General features: G+C 40.1%; 1 protein-coding gene across 50 annotated transcripts in view; it reads right to left on the bottom strand.

Moving 5' to 3' along the window:
• The window catches only part of EPB41L3 (erythrocyte membrane protein band 4.1 like 3), a 904669-nt gene that overhangs the window by 684581 nt on the left and 200278 nt on the right, over positions 1-19810 (bottom strand). For 41 of the 50 annotated variants that reach the window (XM_085606010.1, XM_085606016.1, XM_085606012.1 and 38 more), the window contains exon 1: positions 2410-2529. The exons of the other annotated variants lie outside the window; for them this stretch is intronic. The gene's annotated coding sequence lies outside the window, so the exon portion shown is untranslated. Of the gene's footprint in view, positions 1-2409; positions 2530-19810 lie in introns of those variants that run through there. 50 annotated transcript variants of the gene reach the window in all.

Genomic DNA, 19810 nt, shown 5'->3' with positions numbered 1-19810 from the left:
TTCCATCTCGGAAGCTCCTAATCAGAGAAAAAGCATTAGAACAAACACACTATGGAACATAGTGCTGTCCTTTGGCTACACTCTGCTACAATGAATACGTCTTGGAGGTACTGCAAACAGTACAAAATCACATTTCAGCATTTCTTTCCACCAAAGAGGAGAAAGTCAGCCAAAAGGCTAACTGCCTGGAAAACAGCTCTGGCTCGCGCCTGCCAAAGAATGAAGGAACAGAAGCGGAAGTGGGGCCTGGCAGGGCCTCGCTGTGCTGTGCCTCTGAATCTCAAACAGGACAGACAGGCGCACTGAAGGGGCTGTGGGGGGCTGGCCACTGTCTGGAGACTTGCCGTGGAACTACATCATGAGCGTTTAACAAACATCGAATTTACTTGAAAACATATTTTCAGAAAGAAGTTTCAGGGTATTTTAAAGAACAAACTTGGTTAGCAATGTATACAATAAATGGCATTTGAATATGGCATGAGTCAATTGAGACTGCTGGTTATGGCAGGTTCACAGGCAGCCATGGTAAAGCGCTCTCTCTCTTTACCCCTTCATCTAGCTTTCTCTTCCCCGATGCTACTAATTCGAGCATTAACAGAGTTTTCTTACGGTTTTCTGCCCGTAAAGACGTTTCAGCACACATGCGGCATACCAAAACACCCATTTTGCGAGTGTCTTCTTTTTGAGTTTAGATTGCATTTATATAGCGCCTACTACCCCAGACAAGGCGTCGTTGTGTGCACGTGCACTCTAGCCTTTCTGCAGAGCCCGGTGTTTTTAAACATCAGTGTGTGTTTCTCTAACCTGCTCACACTGGGATGTGACCCCTGTGACACAGAATGCCCCGCTGCACCTTGGTGCACCATAGATATCCCCAGTAATACTAAGTGCGTCTGTAAACGCCGACAGCCCAAACACAGGCGGTAATCATGTTTGCACGTCCACGGTGCGAAGCAGACGGAGTGAATCAAGGTTGCATCGAACGTGGTACAGGGGAATCTTTTTCATTACTTAGTCACAAAAAAAAAAAAATAAGGCCGTGGAGAGTGGGTGGACTAAGAAATACAGGAGATGAAAGCAATGCTGATGCTGTAACAGAATAAAAACGGCTCTGAAACACGGTCCACTTAAATGATCAGTCTGTTAAAGTGTTAACATCAACACCCTGGTCACACTTAAGTTCCAGAGCAATGTGTGCGGTTAGTTTGAATGAAACAGACATAAAATGCAACATCGGAACAAAAAAAAACACTCCAGCAAAGTGTAACTCAACACCAGGCATCAGATGACTGCCTTGAGCGAACTAATGGTTTTACAAGAAGGGGAAAACAAAAGTCCTGCCCTCTCCCCCTCCTCAGCTCTAATGCATACCATATGTTCCGCACAGTCACCGGCTCCGCCTGGAGTCCCTTCACCCCTGCCTGCTGCAGCCAAGGAGACACTTCGGGTGAAAGTCTGGCGAGAGACGGGGAAGTGGACCTGCTGGAGGCCACTGCAGAGCTCTGAGTATTGCATGTACCAGGGCACCACACCCACCGCATTGCAGAATCCAACAGGGGAGGAAACCATCACACACATGCACACCCATCTGCAGCCGAGAGAGCACACTGCCTTTACAACTCGCGCAGAGCCATGCCAGCGCAAAAAAAATCAGTATGGAGATGCCCTCCGACCATGGCATACCCCGACACAGGGGCACTGCCACGCATATATCAGTACCAGACACAAAATGTAGCGGGCACGGTCAGCCTTTAATGGATGCCGCAAATCGGGCGGGCCCAGATGTACGGTGCCATGGCGACACACCCAATCTGGGGGTGCCACTCGGCCACGCAGGTGCCGACTTCTCCAGAGCGCGCGCACGCAGTCTGCCAGTGTAGGTGGGTGCCCCTCCCCCACGCCCCATCCAGATGCATCACATCAGCATGCTCCCTTGGCCTCTTAGAACAGCGAGGCAGGATGCGCACAGTGACGCCCGCCGCCCAACCATCCCCCGGCACAGCGTATACACAGCAAGCAGGACATGTGTACGTATATATACATCATAAGCATATAACACATATAATACTAACATATACATACACGAACGAAAGCAACCCTAGTGCTACGGATCTCGGTTTGTCTAATGAAATATTTAAGGTGAGCACAAGCTCTCAGCTAGAAGAGACGTGCATACTACGACGCTTCCTTGCGCCCCTGGGAAATCACGGCGGCCAAGAAGACGAGCCAGCAATGCGCAGCACCCCGTCCCCGCTCTGAATTTATATATCAGCCCACCTCTAGCAGCACAGCCACCCTACAACATGGCGCCCTTTACAAGGGCGCATATATGTTGCCAGTCCAACATTGCGCGTGTCACGGACGCAGCCCCACTCCCCCCACCATCAAGGACATGACAGGGATGTGTACCTGGTGCCGGGCTCGCTCCCAGCCAGCCGCCGCCTCCTTCCGCGCCTCCTTCGCTACTACAGCCGCCGGGAAACCCAGCCCAAGCAGCGGGAGCACGCGTCACTGGCCCCGCCTCCTGCCGCCGGTGTAACCAATGGAGGACACCGAAGGGTCCGCAGACCCAACCCGCAGGAAAATGATGGCCAATACCAGCACGCAGAGCAGCACGATATAGGTGGTGACCTTTCCACTGCTTGGCTATGCTCGGAATACCTGGGGTCGCCTCCTGCCCAGACATATACATGGCACAGCATACATCCCCTGGTACGACATCCAAGTGCATCAAACGTCACCTCCTGCCCAAACATATACCTGTCTAAGAATACATCGCCGGCTACGACATCCCAGCGCATCGAACGTGAACCTAGTCCTATTTAGGGTTATGCCTTTATCAAACGCGTTTACCATGATCAGAGAGACAGATTTCAATTGGCCATTAAGGAGCCGCACCTTGTAGTTTGGCAGAGGCAAGCAAAGCGTATAACGTTATTTGGCTCAGTCTAGGTTTCAAAAATCCCTCAAGAAACATTAAGAGGAGCATGTGGGGCAGTGTGTAGTTTTTACAACCTATGCACTGCATGCAGTACATAGAATAAACAAGCATTTGCAATGCAACAGGTCTGCATTTATTGCGAGTTTGAGCTATTGACATTGCAAATGACAATGCCTTTTATTTATGTATTAGAAACGAAAACAAAAATTAAAGGCATTGTCATTTGCAATGTCAATAGCTCAAACTCGTGTAAATGCGAGACCTATTGCATTGCACATGCTTGTCTAATATTGCATCGCTGGGCACCCCCAGAGCCGACATTAACCACTCTAATTGTTATAGAACTGATGTTACTGTCTGTATAATGTTTCTAAAGTATTGATGTTATTTAGGGGAGGTTCATCGAGCACTTCGGGCACGATATGAGAGGTGCTGAGGGGGGACTTACTGAGATTTAAATTCAGTTGCACCCTTGTGGTAGCTGATGTTTCGAGGACGCTGGGAAAGTTGTTTGTTATTCTAACCACAGCCCTATATTACTTGGTGAAAGTGTAACTTTCTCCCAAATGGTCCAGAAATATTATGTACTATTCTAGCATCAATCTTAGAATATATTGAGGAAGATTAAAAAAATACTCCGTTATTGTACAGAGGACAGACATGTTGTAATTTAACGTTTCTGCAAAATGTGAACTTATGCTGCTCTGAGCAACTAATATCAAAAAAAAAGAGAGAGAGAGAACAAAGAAGGATAACCGTATAAAGTGAAACACAACACCACTTTTGCTCCTGCAGTGACCCGATTTCATGGTCCTGTGTTTGAAGCCTTATGATCTAGATTGCGTGTACACGAAGTAGCAGCAACTACAGGTGGCGAGTAAAAAAAGGCTCGCTTTGACTATCATTAATATACGTCCTCGCTTTATTCTTTTTAAGGAATGGAAGGTGGCTGTACAATCTGACATTGATCAGTCTAGTCTACAAGAAATTCTCCACCAAACGCATGTCAGGTGCAAATGCTGAACACCTTACAGAAATTCTGATCTAAATGTTGACTGATTTTCTTTAGTTAATTGCTTCAAAAGCGGAGCTGATCGTATATGGTAACAGAGGGGGGCTTGTTTATCTAAATAAAGACCCAAAGGGCTAGTATGCTGTAATCAGAAATAACTCTTCTGCTAACGAAATTCTGTTAATTTTATCAAGTATTATTTGAAGTTCTAGTGTGCCTCCAGCCGTGGTGTTGTATAATACGCAATGCCAAATATCAGAAAAGGTTTGCTTCCTATAAAGGCGCATCTTAAACCAACCCAATATATATATTTGCCTCACGTTTCACGTAAACATATATCTCCAGAGATTATTAGTACTTGATTTGCTTGAGCAGAGTCTTCAATTCATCTTCGAAGCTGATGTCACCATGGCCACGCAGTTAAGCGCATCAGTAAGCAATAACTATTTCTGTGTAAGGAAACTAAAACCCATTTTACAACTTTAATTGAAAATAAGTTGACTCCTCAATTAAATACTACCTGCACTCCTGCAATGTTCTTTCCCCATAAGCTATAGAGACACCTTCGTTCAGCAATAGGAACATGCCTTCTTCATGGAACAGGTAGGCATGGGGCAGAATTAGCGCAAGCTTTCCCCCTGCAGAGGACAAATATAGATAGGGGGGCAAGCTATCCCCATCACGGGACACTTACAAATCAGCCAGCAGCAGTGCAAGTTTTGATTACTCACAGAATTGTTACATGATGGTAGTAGCATAGTAAGCTTCCATCTCTCACAGAAGACAGCAAGAGCAATTTCCCATTCCCCACAGACCAGAGTCAGCAGGGAAGTCTAGTATAAGCTTTCATTTCTCACAGAAAATGTATAGTTAAGGCATGAATGACATACAGGTGAGAGACTGACCCCTTGAGCAGGTACTTAACTCACGGAAAGGAATGTATAGGTGGATAAGTGAGTGAATATGCAAGTTCTGGCACCATTCTGACTTAGGAGAAATTCCACATCAACATCCTGAAAGTGCCACCTTTTCCACATATTGAGAAGTAGCAGTTACATACCAGGTCATTGCTATTTGGAGTAGTCCATTCACAGTCTAATTAACTATGCTATATACAGGCCCATAGGTGGCAACCTCTTCAAAACTGTTTTAAGTGTGCATGCACTAAATGTTTTGAAATCCCAGCCTCTACTGCAAGTGTTCATAAAGTTGAGTGCCGCCAGTGTTATCATATATTATTTTCTTTAGACACCTTTCAGTGTCATAAGCTCTTTTCAATACAACATCATATAAAGAGATCAGACTCTTGAGATGTGCAAAAAGTATAACCACGACTCTGCTTCAAATAGACTTATTTACCCAACACTTTATACAGGGGTGGTTTTGTTGTACCATATGTGGTGTTAACATTATTCGGCAACAAAACAGATCCATTTGTATCATCTAAAAGAGTAATTTTTCTTAGATTCTTTTCCAATTTCTTTTCAGCATATGCCATGCCTTCAGTGATAGATTAATGTGGTCCTCAGGTGTTTAAGCTACTTTATGCGTCCCCATGCCATAGTACTTTCATCCAAAAAAGATAAATACGCTGCTGCTCTCATCAAATTATCTCCCTCCGAATATTTTGGAACAGGCACACTTCCAATGACCACTATTTATTTAAAGTTGATCAATTTATGAAAAATAAAAATGGGAATCCCCTTGTTTGCGCTCCACAGAGCACAACAGCAGCATACTTACAAAAATACAACTTTACTAGTGATATATTGTTGTTACCACTAGTAGAGCTGAACTAAATTCTGCAATCAACACATTCCTAACTTTAGTATTTGACATGCTAATGAACTTTCTTCCAGCTTTCTGACAAACTGAATTTGACTCTGTTGAGCTTAAATCCAGGTACATCTTCAATGGCCTCCCACCCTATCTATGCTTATTGATGCTACCCTTCCAAAGATCATCATTTTAAGTTTTATTGGTAAGAATTAACGGACTATATTCCTTTGAGTAATGGATGACTTTCTCTATTGAACACTGTAGATACTCTGGGGTTTGAAATGTAAATGTGATTTTATATATCATCTTTATTACACGTTTAAGCTTGTTTTTTGACAGTGCAGCTATCAAACAGACCAATTGCTAACAATATTCATAGAGTGGACTCTGGGTCTACCACTTTCAACCACTGGCTTCACCACGCGTCTATCAGCTTCTGGCATGCCACTTTGTCAAACACATATTTTCCCAGCCTAATGGAGACTTCAACTCTTACCTAATGCAATTGGTTGTTTGAGTGAATCCCCCCGCCTCCACCAGAGTGCCTACATTGACCTGCATACTGGACTATCCAATTTTGGACCTCTCCGGCTATCCCTTCTGTCTCCCTTCCATCTGTTTCACTCTTTTCTTCTTTTGTGCCTTCCCTCTATTTACTCTTGTGCCTCACTCTTTCCTTTATGAATTCCTCGTTAGCTCTGCCTGCCACACTCTTCTGTGTCCCTCCAGTCCACTCCTTCATTGTGCACTCTTTATTTCCTCACACACTCTTCCCTCCAGCAATTCTCAAAAGTTCCCCGGCGACCAACTGTTATTTCTTTCTGTTTCATACAACCCCAAACCAGGGTGTACTGAAGACTCCCTGGCATTCAAAGAAGTTCTTATTTTGTTTCTTTGTTAAAAGAAGGAAGAGTGACAAGGGAACTTTCAATATAGTCCTTTCTAATATGTTATGTCATAGAACCTAAAGGAGGATTATAATGAAGTCTCTCTTATCACCCAATCTTTACTTGAAATCGAAGCAATACCAGGATTGTTTAGAAGGCAAGTAAACATAGTCTGCCTTTTATTTCTTGTCTGGTTTTAATGTGCTTACATTGCATGTGCCTACACATTAAACCCAGACCCAATAGATTGCTGAAGCTTGTTTGTTACAGGAAAAAAGTCTGGATTTTTTCAGGTCAACCTCCTGGTCATAGCCAGCCCCTATTGGGATTCCTCTCTTACTTGCCGGTTGCATACACATCTCAATAGCATGTGCTCAACCCACCCAATTACTCAACTAGCAACTAATATTATCTGATGATGAATGCAATTGTTAGCACACACTCTGCTATTGGCATGAAGTTTTCGTTCTGCTGAAGGTTCAGATGTCTTTCAAACCTTTTCTTGAGGTTTCCATCACAGACCAGTGTCTGAATCAGTAAATAATGATGATACCAGTATTGTGAATATGCAGTTCCTTAGTAAGGTGACTGTGACTTGTTCAATGACTTGTGAGATTATAAACTTGATGTCTGATGGTATCAGACTGGACGACTTTACCCTGTTTCTAACATATAGCCTATGCTGGCATACATGGCCAGTGCAAGCCCGATGGAAAAGAGTGCACGTCATTTATTACTAGAGGGTGTTGTTGGGAAAATTTATAGCCAGATAGAATATCTGTGCAGTGCTAAATGAGAACAAGGTGCTCTGTTTTAACATGTGATGCAGAATGCCTTCCGTGTGTCATACAGTGCATGTGTGACTATTAGAGGTGAGCAAGAGCATGAGTGAGGGGCTGGTACAGTGAGGGAATATGTATATACTTGTCCATTATGGAATATTTGAAACAGAAACATAATTTATGAGTGGAGCTTATGGAATTAGTTCAAATGTCTGGCATCCATCTGGCCTTTCATTAGCTCACCTTTTTCAATTTGAATGTTTCTTTCTTTAAGTGAGAAACTCAAATATTTAGTGCCCCAGACTGACAATTCTACTTTCAGATTCTCTTTGGCACTGCATAGTGCCCATCTGGCAATTGAAACATCTAGCTATCTAGATCGAAGTGCTTCTCCTGCAGCTTCAATGATTGTAGTGTGACAAAATATTGTTTTAAAAATATCACGAGACAAAAATTGTGTGAAAAATATAGTGATGTTAAAAATATCATGGGAAGGAAGACAGAAGGTAAGAATATATATTTTGAAGTTTTTTTTATATAATTTTAAATCTAATTATAGATTATGTTCTTTTTTAATGTTTGGTTGATTTTTATTAGTTTTTGTGTTACAAGTTGTTATTATTTTAATGTTAAGAATGTTCAATTCTTTTTAGGGTGGTTTTCTTAATTTGGAAATACATTTTAGTTTTAATGTTTTATGTCAATATTTATTTGGTGGTTTGTTGGATTTGTAGGGGAATAGGGTGTGAATTTGCTTAAAGTAAAAAATATCTAAATTGAGTAAAACAGTTTTCTATAAGTTCTAATTTGTTCATTAGATATTCATGTAATTGATTTTAGTGATTTAATATATAATTTAAAAAATATTGTAATATGTTTTTGTTAATTGATTAATTAGATGATTGTTACTAATTACTAAATCTTAATAATTTGAATATTAAATAATGATATTATATTTATGTTTTGCTGTGTAATAATTAATTTAAGGATTGTATTATATTTTTTAGTAATATGTATAGTTACATTTTGTCATTATTTAATTTGTTTTTGTGGTTGTTGGAATTTTAGGTTAATAGGTTAGGACGTATTTTCAATATATTTTTATATTTTAATGGGTATAATTTGTAATATCAATTTCTGTATAGTTTATGTTAATTTAGTGTTTTTGATTTTTGATGAGTTATATGAAGTTAAAAATATGTTTTCAATTTGTTCTTGGAAAATATATTTTAAGTTTATTTAGAAACTCTGAAACGTGAGTTTTTTTAAGTTAAATATTTTACTTACTGTTACCTAAGCTGGAGTGGGAATAGCAAATCTAACCACTCTAAAGTCCAACACTTTTCCTACTAATGCTGCGTGCATTAGAGAAAGAGTAGCACTTTTTTAGGTTGATTTAATATATATTTTTAATATATATTACTTAAGGTTTTATGTTGTTACTGTGTATATTTTTAAATAAGGTAATATCTAGTGTGTGTGTAGTTAGTTAATTTTTAATAGTATTTTTTCACTCATGTTTAAGTAATAATTTTATTTTTTTAAATATTACATTTATGTTTTACCCCTATTTTAAAGTTTTTTATTTAATGTTTGTACATTATGCATTTTGTATTTTTTATTATAAGTTTCATTTAAAAGAAGTAATAATATTTTTAAAGTTTATATACATTGTCAAGTTAATATAGTGTAAAATAGTTGAAATTAAATTTACTTACACATTTATTGACAATATTTTGGCCTATATTTTACTTTTGATATTTGTTGCTCTATATACAAAATATGTGAAGTCGATATTTGTGTCCTCAATATTTCTTGGCTGGTATTTTTGTCAATTATATTTTTGTCAGAGATACTTAATCAAACAACCTCCAACTATACTCTAGGGCACGTCCTGCAAGCGTTCATGGCCAGAGAAGCGCAAGAACAATTATTTAATATTTAAGAAATGCCTTAAATTAATTGCATAAATAAAAAAATCATAGTTGTGCTTTATTTCTCAGTTTATGTACTTATTTATTTTAATTTGTTTTTCTTGCCCTTTAATCAAAGATTACAAACAAGCATGCAATTATTCAGCAAGAACAGACAGTAATGAGTCTTAAGATGGTGAGTCTGTCTCGACAGGTCTTACCAACAGATAAGTATACATTAAATATACTTTTACATACCTTAAAACATTTCCATTCAAGGCTCATGCCATAACTCATGTCATGCGTCTGATTATAAAGCAACTATCTGATAATAAAGCAGGCTTGTCATGTCCATGAATACAGTATGCATCCATCTGTGCATCTGGAAGTCATGTGGGTTTAGTGCATGATGAAGCAACAAGTAAGAGAAACTGGGCAAAAATAACAATCAATAGTAGAACCAGAACGCTCCTTTCGGCTCCCAATTTATTTATTTATGATCGTTCTTTATTTCAGTTGTCCTAGCAGTGTGATCTCTGATTGTTTAGGTATCACATTTACAGGATGAAGCACTATATAAAAGTTGGTCAATATAATGTCAATAAGTAGTGTAATACTTCTAATGTATACAACGCTTCTAAATTCCTGGACCTCAAAGGCCACGAATGGCAAAAACGACAAATAGAGGTTAGCGGGATTAGAGTAGCTACACTGCTAAATGAGGAAGGGATCAATCTGTGTATACCCACTGCACCAAGCCTTGCGCATGGCTTTAACTAAGCTGGCGAAGAAGAGTAGCTGTGGAATGGTACGACTAAAGCCTAGCTCAGGCTTTACGGGGAGAATTGCACAGAGAGTATAATTGTCAGTTTACTACGAGGTCCGGTCATTCTCTTGGTCGACGCTAGGACAGCAGGATGTGTGTCTGGTGGTAGTATAATGATGGTAGTGGAATGGTGGTGTGAACTGTGATGCTGGTGATGGTGGTGGAGTTTCTAATGGTAGTGGTAACGATGATGGTAATGGTTGGAATTGTGGTGGTAGTAAAGGTGATTGTGCTAATGGTGGCTGCGGTACTCATAACAGTGGTGATAATAGTTTTGGTAATGTGTACAATGTATGTATGTGATAAAGAACTGACTGTATTTTTAGAATAGAAGTATCCCCTCATGCATTACAATGCAGATACTCAATAGGAGGCAACATAATACACCAAACATCAACAATATGGGTTGAAGAAGTAATACTTCTCTGGACAGAGCAAAATCCCACGTTAGGTATGTTTCAACTGTACTGTCAAACCATTCTTAAAAAAATCTAGGCTACAAGAAATTTGACAAAACAAATGTTGAGTCTGCAAGCAATAACTGAAAATATAGCATGCTGTGCTGCTTACTGGCTGCCCAAGGCCCTCTAAAAGTCAAAAGGGGAAAATGTATCGAGAAGACAATTCATCGTGCAAGGGAAAGCAGAATCTACTCCGCATCACATAAAATAAAGCCTTCTGGAAAAATATATTTGACAAAAACGCCAGGAAGTGCATTTGAAGATGGTTGCAACATTTATTGGGTTTTAATTTTAATAATTCTAAACAGTTATACCTTTGTATGAGGGATCGAGATCGAACAAAGAAAAGCAGCAATGCATTTTGCATAGTTGTATGCATCTTTAAGGTTTCTAATTATCGTAAATTGAAACTACAGTATCATTTTAAAACAAAACGCGTTTCCTTCCTAACCTCCTTGCACCCGGCCCTATCCTTGGCATATCTGACCTCAAAAGGCAAATGCTCCTCCTATCCAAAGGCTCTTAAATGAATATTACAAAGGAATAACACTCTACAACCGCCTGTTCGTCTTTGCCAACCAGCACCTATCAATGCGTCATAATCCATATATATTTTAACACTATCTTGCTGAAAATATGCGGGTGACCTACAAACAGGTCTCACTGTCCTGGTCCCGCATCATCAACCCCACTATCTTCTGTTTCCTGCTATTATTTATTTATTTATTTATTTTTAGGGTTTTCTATAGCGCGGACAAGACCCAGGAAAGGGTATCAGAGCCCATTACAAAGATACAGAGTAATTTGTCTATAATGTTGTGACTAGCCAAACATAGTCACGATCCTGACACAGCCTGCTTGAAGCATATCGGAGAGCTCAAGTGTTGCAGTTACCAAAACAATACTTCTGTCAGACCTCCAACAAAATGATGAGAAACTTTTCCATAACAGACTGCATAAAGACTTGTCAACTTAACGTTACCCCATTGTGAAGGCAGTCCATACACCGATGGTCATTCAAGAGACACAACATCCTCTGTGGCGGAAATGCCCGACCAATACTCAGATGTTCGTGTGCCACTGGAATGCAATTTGCTTCGCCAGCAACTGGTTGGCAGCACAACTTTAGCACCACTGGTAGTACCACTTTGTTTCTTCCTGCAATATCGCTCCACCGATGAGAGACGGAATGACATAGTAAAATTCATAAAATAAACAAACAAAAATGGCGCACGCACGTACTGGTGAAGGGTGATTACTAAACAGAGTTAGCTGGAATTTAGGTCCCACCGGTGGTGCTGTGTATTATTGACCAGAGATGAACCACACCTCCCATTTCACTATGGGAACATACATTACGAACGGTTTACGGTCATAATGCATGCTCTCATAGTGAAATGTGGGAATGTGACCGAACCGTGTTCAGTCGCATCCTAATTAGGCAGTCGGGACCGCCGACCGGTAGTCGGTTGGTCCCAGGACCGAGGCAGTGTCGGGCGGAAGGAATTCCGCCCGACATCGAAATCAGACCACTGCTTTAAATGGGCCGGTACTGTCCGGTACGGAGTACCAGCACTTTTTTATTTTGAGAGGGAGAGTACCGGCACTTCTCAAGAGAAATGCTATACTTTTAATTAGAGAGTACCGGCACTTCTCGGAAACAAGCAGGTACTCTGTTACAGAGTACCGGCACTTCTATTTTTCCATTTCAAGCACTGAATCAGGCCCTAAGTGTAATCTTGTGTAGCCCGAAATGATTGGGCTGCCTGTAGCTCGTGTCATTTCCTGTTTTCCTTACACCTTCATCTACCCGGTATGTTCCTCTTTTGCCTCGTAACAATGGACTGTCACAGAGGAAAGTTAATTGAGTTAATTAACGCTCGTAAACAAATGGTGGTTATAGGACACCCTCGATAAAAAGCATCTGTAAAACCCATAGGCCTCACAATAGAAAAGCTTCCGATACAAGAAAAGGATTGCACCTTCGACCCACCCTTAAATTTCTCGACTTACAAAGCCACATTTTTGAATGATTATATGCCCATGTTAAAAAGAAAAACCCTGTGATGGAAGGAGTGAAGATTGCCAACACCTCACAGACAATTGGGCCCCCAAAAACACCTCACCGAAGCCACACATGTTTTTGTCACTCTTTTTTAGTCTGGCATAGAAACAATCTTAACTGTTTTACAAATCTCATGTAATAGAAAAAAACTCAAAAATACATCCTTATATATATATATATATATATATATATATATATATATATGGAGGGTCTTTGGGGCAGCCTCTTAAACTACTGGTCTGTTAAACTGTCATTCACTTTTTGCGCTTCACACTACAGCAAGGGCACAGGGGAGTCAATCAGCCACTTTATCCATTGGTCTCTTGCTTCGTGAGTGTCAGCTTTTTGCCTGACCACATGTGTGCCACACATCAGTGCCAGAGCTGATGAGACAATACTTTATTTTGACAATGCTTGTTTGCTTTTCATTTATTATCCGTTATTTAACTATTTTAGTGACGCTTGTGTGTTTTAAATTCGTATTCAGGTTACAGTATGTATTTAAAATCCAAGAGTACCTTTCCTTGTGTGAAAAACAATCATAGTTTTCTGCGATATGCATTAAAGCTAAAAAGGTGTTTAAAATCTGTGCATATGACAGATGCATGCTAGGAGGCACCTATACTGTTTTTATATTAAAATTATATGCAATGGCTGAATATTTAAATTAAAAGAAATTATTGCAATCATACGGCTGCCACATTTTTTAGGTGGCACGTTGTCTTTTATTCCTATTTTATATGTATATAATATGCGTGCAGTAAGAAATGTAAAAATGTACCATCGTACCAGCTTGCCAAGACCACACCTATGGGGTTTGCCAATGTTTGTTTAAATCCAACAGTGACTTTCTATACATGCAGCCTAGTTCATTATTTTTTATTTTAATTTGCCAGACCATTAAACCGTTGATTTACTAATAAATATATTCGTGACTAACAGCTTTCTTCACACTTTATTTGAATTAATTGCTCTTTTCACGTTTCCTTTGAAAGTGTTCGCCTAGTTAGAGTCCTTGAGCCATTCAAAAGGGGAAGAATAAGGAAAGGAAACCATTATATATGATCCAGTGTGCATCAGCTACGAGCAGAAAACCTGGAAAAATTTGAGAAATTGATTTTTTTGGCAACACTACCTAAGCGCATCATGCACCTTTGCAGAAAATGCCCTTACCAGTAAACATTATGAGCGGATACACACATTTCAACGTCTCTTCACGGATTACACTCAGGAGGCATGGTAACCTTAGTGAGCACAGTAGCGGCTCCAGGAGGGAGTGCTGGGGGGCGGTGAGGCGGGGCGGGGGAGGGGCAGGGTGGGGGGTAGTAAACTCCGGCATACGGCCGAACGGAGGTAAGTACATAAATAAATAAATAAAACGAATTACATTGCGTACGCTGCATCGTCATTTGGTATTGCAGCGCGGCAATGTAATTTGTTTTATTTATTTATTTATGTACTTACCTCCATTCGGCTGTATGCCGGAGTTTACTACCCCCCCACCCACCCTGCCCCTCCCCGCCACGCTCCACCGCCGGCAACACTCCCTCCAGGAGCCGCTACTGAGTGAGCAGACTTTAAACATGATGTAGCTAAAGTCACAATATTCTATTTAGTGAGTCGAAAGTGGATTTAAAGCACTCACTATTTGCTGACAACACAGAAGAGCCACCCATACACAAACGTAATTGTTCGCACTGGATTATGAAACTGATCCCAAGACCCACATGATTTACCCTCCAGCCAACCAGGAGCGGCCTGTGCAGGTATGAGCGGTAGTGCTGGTTTAGTGGGGGGATGAGGGTGGGGGAGTTCGCCAGACGACCACAAGGGAAAATTAAGTAAATAATAAATTTTTCCTCATCATCGTTTGTCGGAATCCCCCTGCACCCAGCCCCACCATCCCACCGCTTTTACATGCATGGGCCTCGGCTGCAGCCAACTGTAAGATATGATTTTACAGGAACGTTAAAATGGTAACCCCATAACATCTGTCCAGATAAGTTTGAGAAATAGTTTCAGAGGAAGCATCCTCCACCCACTAACATTCCCCAATAGAAAGCTTCCAAGCGATTTAAGGAAGAACAATACAATTAAGGATTTCAGAGAAAGGTCACGAAGATTGACAAGCATTGTTGACTTCTCTCGGAAATATAGATACATTTAAAAAACACCCACAAAAATTGGCTTTATTGACCTCAGCAGAATATCCTGTGCTAACAATATTAGTAGGGTCTACAAGCATGAAATGGCTTCAGAGCATATACAAAGATATTAAAACCCGAATCAAAATGGGAGAGGAATTGGATCCAATTTTCAAACATGGCCTGGTGTACTTCTATAAAAAATATTAAAATGAGCTCTAGGGAGCAAAATCTTTGGTAGATGCAGCAAATATGGCTACTTATATTTTAGTTGAGACAAGAAAATGTATGCATGTAGTTTAAATTAAATTAATTTACAGATGAATTGTAAGCAACCTAATGGCATGGTTTGAACTGAGTTATTAATTTATATCTAGTGCTTTTTAGAAAGTCATACAAAAAATGGAACAGATATCACAGCAATAGGTATGAATCAACTCATATTTAGCTATTCTGGGTTACACTAGAAAACTTAAAGAAATCAGAGTAAGTACAGTCGTGTGATTTTTGACAACACATTCTTGTGCTATGTGCCAAGAAATACTGCCCAAATTTTTTATAACGATTGGCTCTGTTTTTCAGAACTGTATGATAACTAATGGCAACATACTTTGATTGGTTGTAGATTTAACCCTTCTCGACGGTCAACATTGTGTGACAAGTATTTGTAATACTCTGTTCTTGCTATTTAAGCATTATTACCCACATCTGCAGGCAATAATAGTTGCTAATTACCCTCCCTGTATTTATGGGCCAGAGACACAGGCGAGACCAATAAAGAGGGGAGGCTAATTAAAAGTAAGTGTTACCTTGGTAAAGGTAATAAGGCTGTAAGCCCCTGACACACCTTTAAAAACTTAGGAAGCACTGCGGAGGCAGGAGCTGTCTCCTATCAAAAAGATAGGGAAACAGCTCCATTCTCCTGCAACACTCACTCAGCCTGTTTTTCAGACCCACTTAGACTCCTATCACACCTCATGTCTCTGCTTAGAATATATAGGCTTCCTTTGGTGGAGTTGATATTGTGCCACAAAATGAGCAACAGAAAAAGCTCCTCTTGTAGGGCTGGTGTTAATCTTTCCACTTAGGGTTCGGGCAGGAGAATGCCAACTTTCTAAGAGAGGCATTTTCAAAATTGTAATCCGAATTTAGCATTATAAAGGATTTTAAATTACAATTAATTTGGAGTCTAAACAGAACATTTTCTCCTTCTTCCAATCAAACGTTAGCACATATTAAATCTAATAAGGTAATCCAATGTTATCCTATGGGAGAGGTAGGCCTTACAGTAGTGAAGAATCGCATTTCTGAGATTTTCACTAAAAGGACATGTAAAACTTAAAAACACACCCTACTTTTTACATATAACGCACCCTGCCATTTGGACTGGTTAGAGCCTACTTTAGAGGTAGCTTGTATGTATTAAAAAGGAAGGTTTAGGCCTAGCAACAGGTTTACTTTGCCAGGTCCAATTGGTAGCTTAGAAACTGTACTACAGACTGCAATTGCAGGCCTGATGCATGTTTTAAAAGGCTACTTTTAGTAGGTGGCACAATGAGTGCTGCTGCCTAAAAGTAGCATTTAATTTACAGCCATGGGTATCCGTGGTACCATATACAAAAGACTCACAAGTAAATTACATGAACCAGCCAGGTATAAACCAATTGTACCATGTTTTAGGGGGAGCACAAGCATTTTAGAACTGGTTAGCAGTGGTAAAGTGCACAAAGTCCTAAAAGCCGACAAGAACAGGTTGAGAAAACAGGAGGGGTGAAGGCAAGAAGGTTTGGGGGGTGACCCTGCACAGAAGGGCAAGTCAAACAACGCTCATTACAATTTAAGCCATTTTAAGTAATGGCATTCTGTGGGGAACTAAGGAGTTGTATTTGTATTGTTCACTGTCCTATCTACAAAGAAATAGTTTAAAATAATGAATTGTTTGACATTGCATTTTACAGTTTACCAAGTGGAAAACTGATGATATATTCAGGGAGGAAGTACCATCACAGAATGTTGCAAAGGATGACAAACAATAATCATGATCATAAACTCAAAATATTTTTTATTAGATGTGCCTTTAGAATGGAAACAATATTACATACAAGGTGTGTCAACTATGGTCTAAAGAGTCAATTACCTTTGCATAAGAATAAAGTATTCTTGCTTGAATACAATGCGAGGCATTCCTTCATTATTGAAGGAATTCCATTTTTACTGGCATCCCAGTTCTGTGCCCAAACTTAATTTAATAATTTGGGTTTGCAAAAAAAATATTTTGGAAGATTATAGACAAAAAAAATTAGAAACTCCACACCAAACAGACTTATTAGTTAAAATAGAGACCACCTTGCCCAGGTGATTATTTGGTATTCCTGACAGCTTAGCTTGTTTTGAGTTTTCAGCCTTATTAATAAGTATTATACAGATGAGGGAAGAGTGTTTTTTTATCTCTAAAGAAGTACGTTTAAATATGCTAAAAATAAATTTGCGTGAATAAATAAAGGAGTAAGACACAAAAATACCAAAGTATATATTGTTTATTAGATGCGCCTGGAATGAATCCCATTGATGACACAAACTAGCATAGACAATAAACTGAACAGATAACAGAACAGTTAAAAAGGCTTCATATCAAATCCCTATCCTCCATCACTTGCCAATGATAGTCATTGTAAATAAAGATGCATTTTGCCCTTATGACTGGATACATTCAGGATATATTCTGAATAATAAAATACAGTTCTCATAAATTTAGACAACAGATTAGGACTTCAGTGCAACTGAACAATACATTTATGACTGTAATTATTAGTTAATATCTGGGATTAATCATACAGCATTACCTTCAAACAAAACACATAAAGACACACGGATGTTAACATTAGCCACCATAATTGTGATACCGAAGCAAATGCACACTAATATCCTTACAAAGATCATGCATAAAGAAATAATCAATTAAACTAAATAGCTTACTCTAAACCATGTGATTCAGTTATTTCTGAATAAGTTGTATTATTATTTAGGTAATTAATGAGTAATTCTATGGGAAACAGCCTTTACCACGAAGCTGAAACCCCGCATGCCTTTACCATGCTCGATCAACCATGAAGGCAGTGGCGGCTGCTCTGCTGAGGAGCATCGCCCCTCTGCTATTTCAGCAGTGCAAAAAATAAAAATAAAATGATAATAACAGGACGTTATTATCATTTTATTTTTCTATGTGGGAGTTGGGGCGAGCTGGGCTCTGACACCAGAGCAGGGGAGGAGTGTTTTGCACCCTAAGTGCACATGATGTTCTGACCGGCCCTCTTGGGCCGGCCAAACTGTCATGCGCAACTTGGCATGTTCTCTGTTTGGCTGTGTTGCGCATTCCCATGGAGAACATGCCCAGGCTCTTGGGCACCGCCTGAGCATCGAAACAGGACACTCAGACCAATCACAACACTGTTTCTGCAGCTTTGTGATTGGCTGGGAGAGTCCGGAAGCCTGGGTGCTTCCGGTGCTTCCAGCAGACCTTCCTTCCAGAACAGAGGAGAGATGTGCGACGGCAGAGAAGGCAAGTTTATTATTATTATTTTTTGTAATCCATCCCATCCCACTCTACAACCCCGTTCTGAGGCAGCTGCCACTGCACGCAGGCAACACTACCACACAAGTCTTCACCACACAGGATTTTACAATGAATATGCCTTTACCACGCATGCCATGACAATGAATTTCGTTGTAAAGACATGAATGGTAAAGGCATATTTGTTGTAAAAGTTTTAAAGGTAAGTATATGTAAATATTAATGGTTTTCTGTTTTAAGTGCTCCAAGTGTTTTATACATATATATTTATATATGTGCCACTGGTTTCAAAGATGCACTCCACAGCAGAATATTTAAAAAGCAGCCAACAGTCTTCATTTCGATTTCTTTACTTGCCTTACGCGTTTCGGAGACCAGCTCCTTGCTCACAGGCTTTCATGGTACACGCAGTATTTTTAAAGGCATATGTTGTAATGGCTTTCTTCTTCTTACTCTGAGATGCTTGTGTTCTGGAATGTCAGGGCCAAGCTGAATCTAGAATGTGTAAGAAGTGGGGAGCATTAACCTGGTGGCAGTTGGGTGGATGAGCTGATAATCTGCAACTGAAAATAAACCGATGATCACCTTCATCAAGCTTCAATTTCATTCTTCTCATCAAGGATTTATCCTTTTAACATTGGCGACGAGGATGGGATCAGCATCAGCTCAACTCCAACTCCTAACCTGATATTGAAGACTACATTTCTTCTTCTGTCCTTAAAGAAGAAAACGACGTCAAGTAAGATATTTAGACTATCTTGACTCAAGAAAGACTTGGTCTTTCAATTCTTTTCTTCACACAGAGCGTCACTTATTCTAAAACTTTATTGACTGCACGCTCTGCCTTTTTTTAATATCTCTTGCGTTGCGTCTACTAGTGACTCGGTACTGAGCGTGGTTCACTTGGTGGTGAATGTGGAGACTTGACACTTAATTGAAGTTTTCGTCGAGTTTTAGTTGCTCCTCAAAATAATTTAATGTGAATATTAGAAAAGAAGAGTAAGAAAACTTACGTTTACCCTCGCGCTTTCACGCGCGCAGCCTTCAAAATCTAATCTCCATGGTGATGGCGCTGCAGTGTTCCGGGTCGCGATCCAGGCATTTGAAACGCATCGGGGAATAGACGAGGAACGCAACGCTGACGTTGCTTGTCTGACCACGGATTGGCCACTCACCACGTCTTGCTTGCATTGGTCGATTCACAAAGTTTTTTTGTAAACTGGAACGCAACGCTGACGTTGCTTGTCTGACCACGGATTGGCCACTCACCACGTCTTGCTTGCATTGGTCGATTCACAAAGTTTTTTTGTAAACTGGTTCCTGATTGGCTTAAGGGATATCTCACTGGTTCCTGATTGGCGTAAGGGATATCTCGTTTGCCGAAATATTCACGGTTGGACGGTTAACTTTACTCTCAGCCTGGAACAAC

The sequence above is a fragment of the Triturus cristatus genome, chromosome 5_1 (assembly GCF_964204655.1).
Source record: "Triturus cristatus chromosome 5_1, aTriCri1.1, whole genome shotgun sequence".
Lineage (NCBI taxonomy): Eukaryota > Metazoa > Chordata > Amphibia > Caudata > Salamandridae > Triturus > Triturus cristatus.
This window is presented reverse-complemented; position numbering and strand designations above follow the sequence as displayed.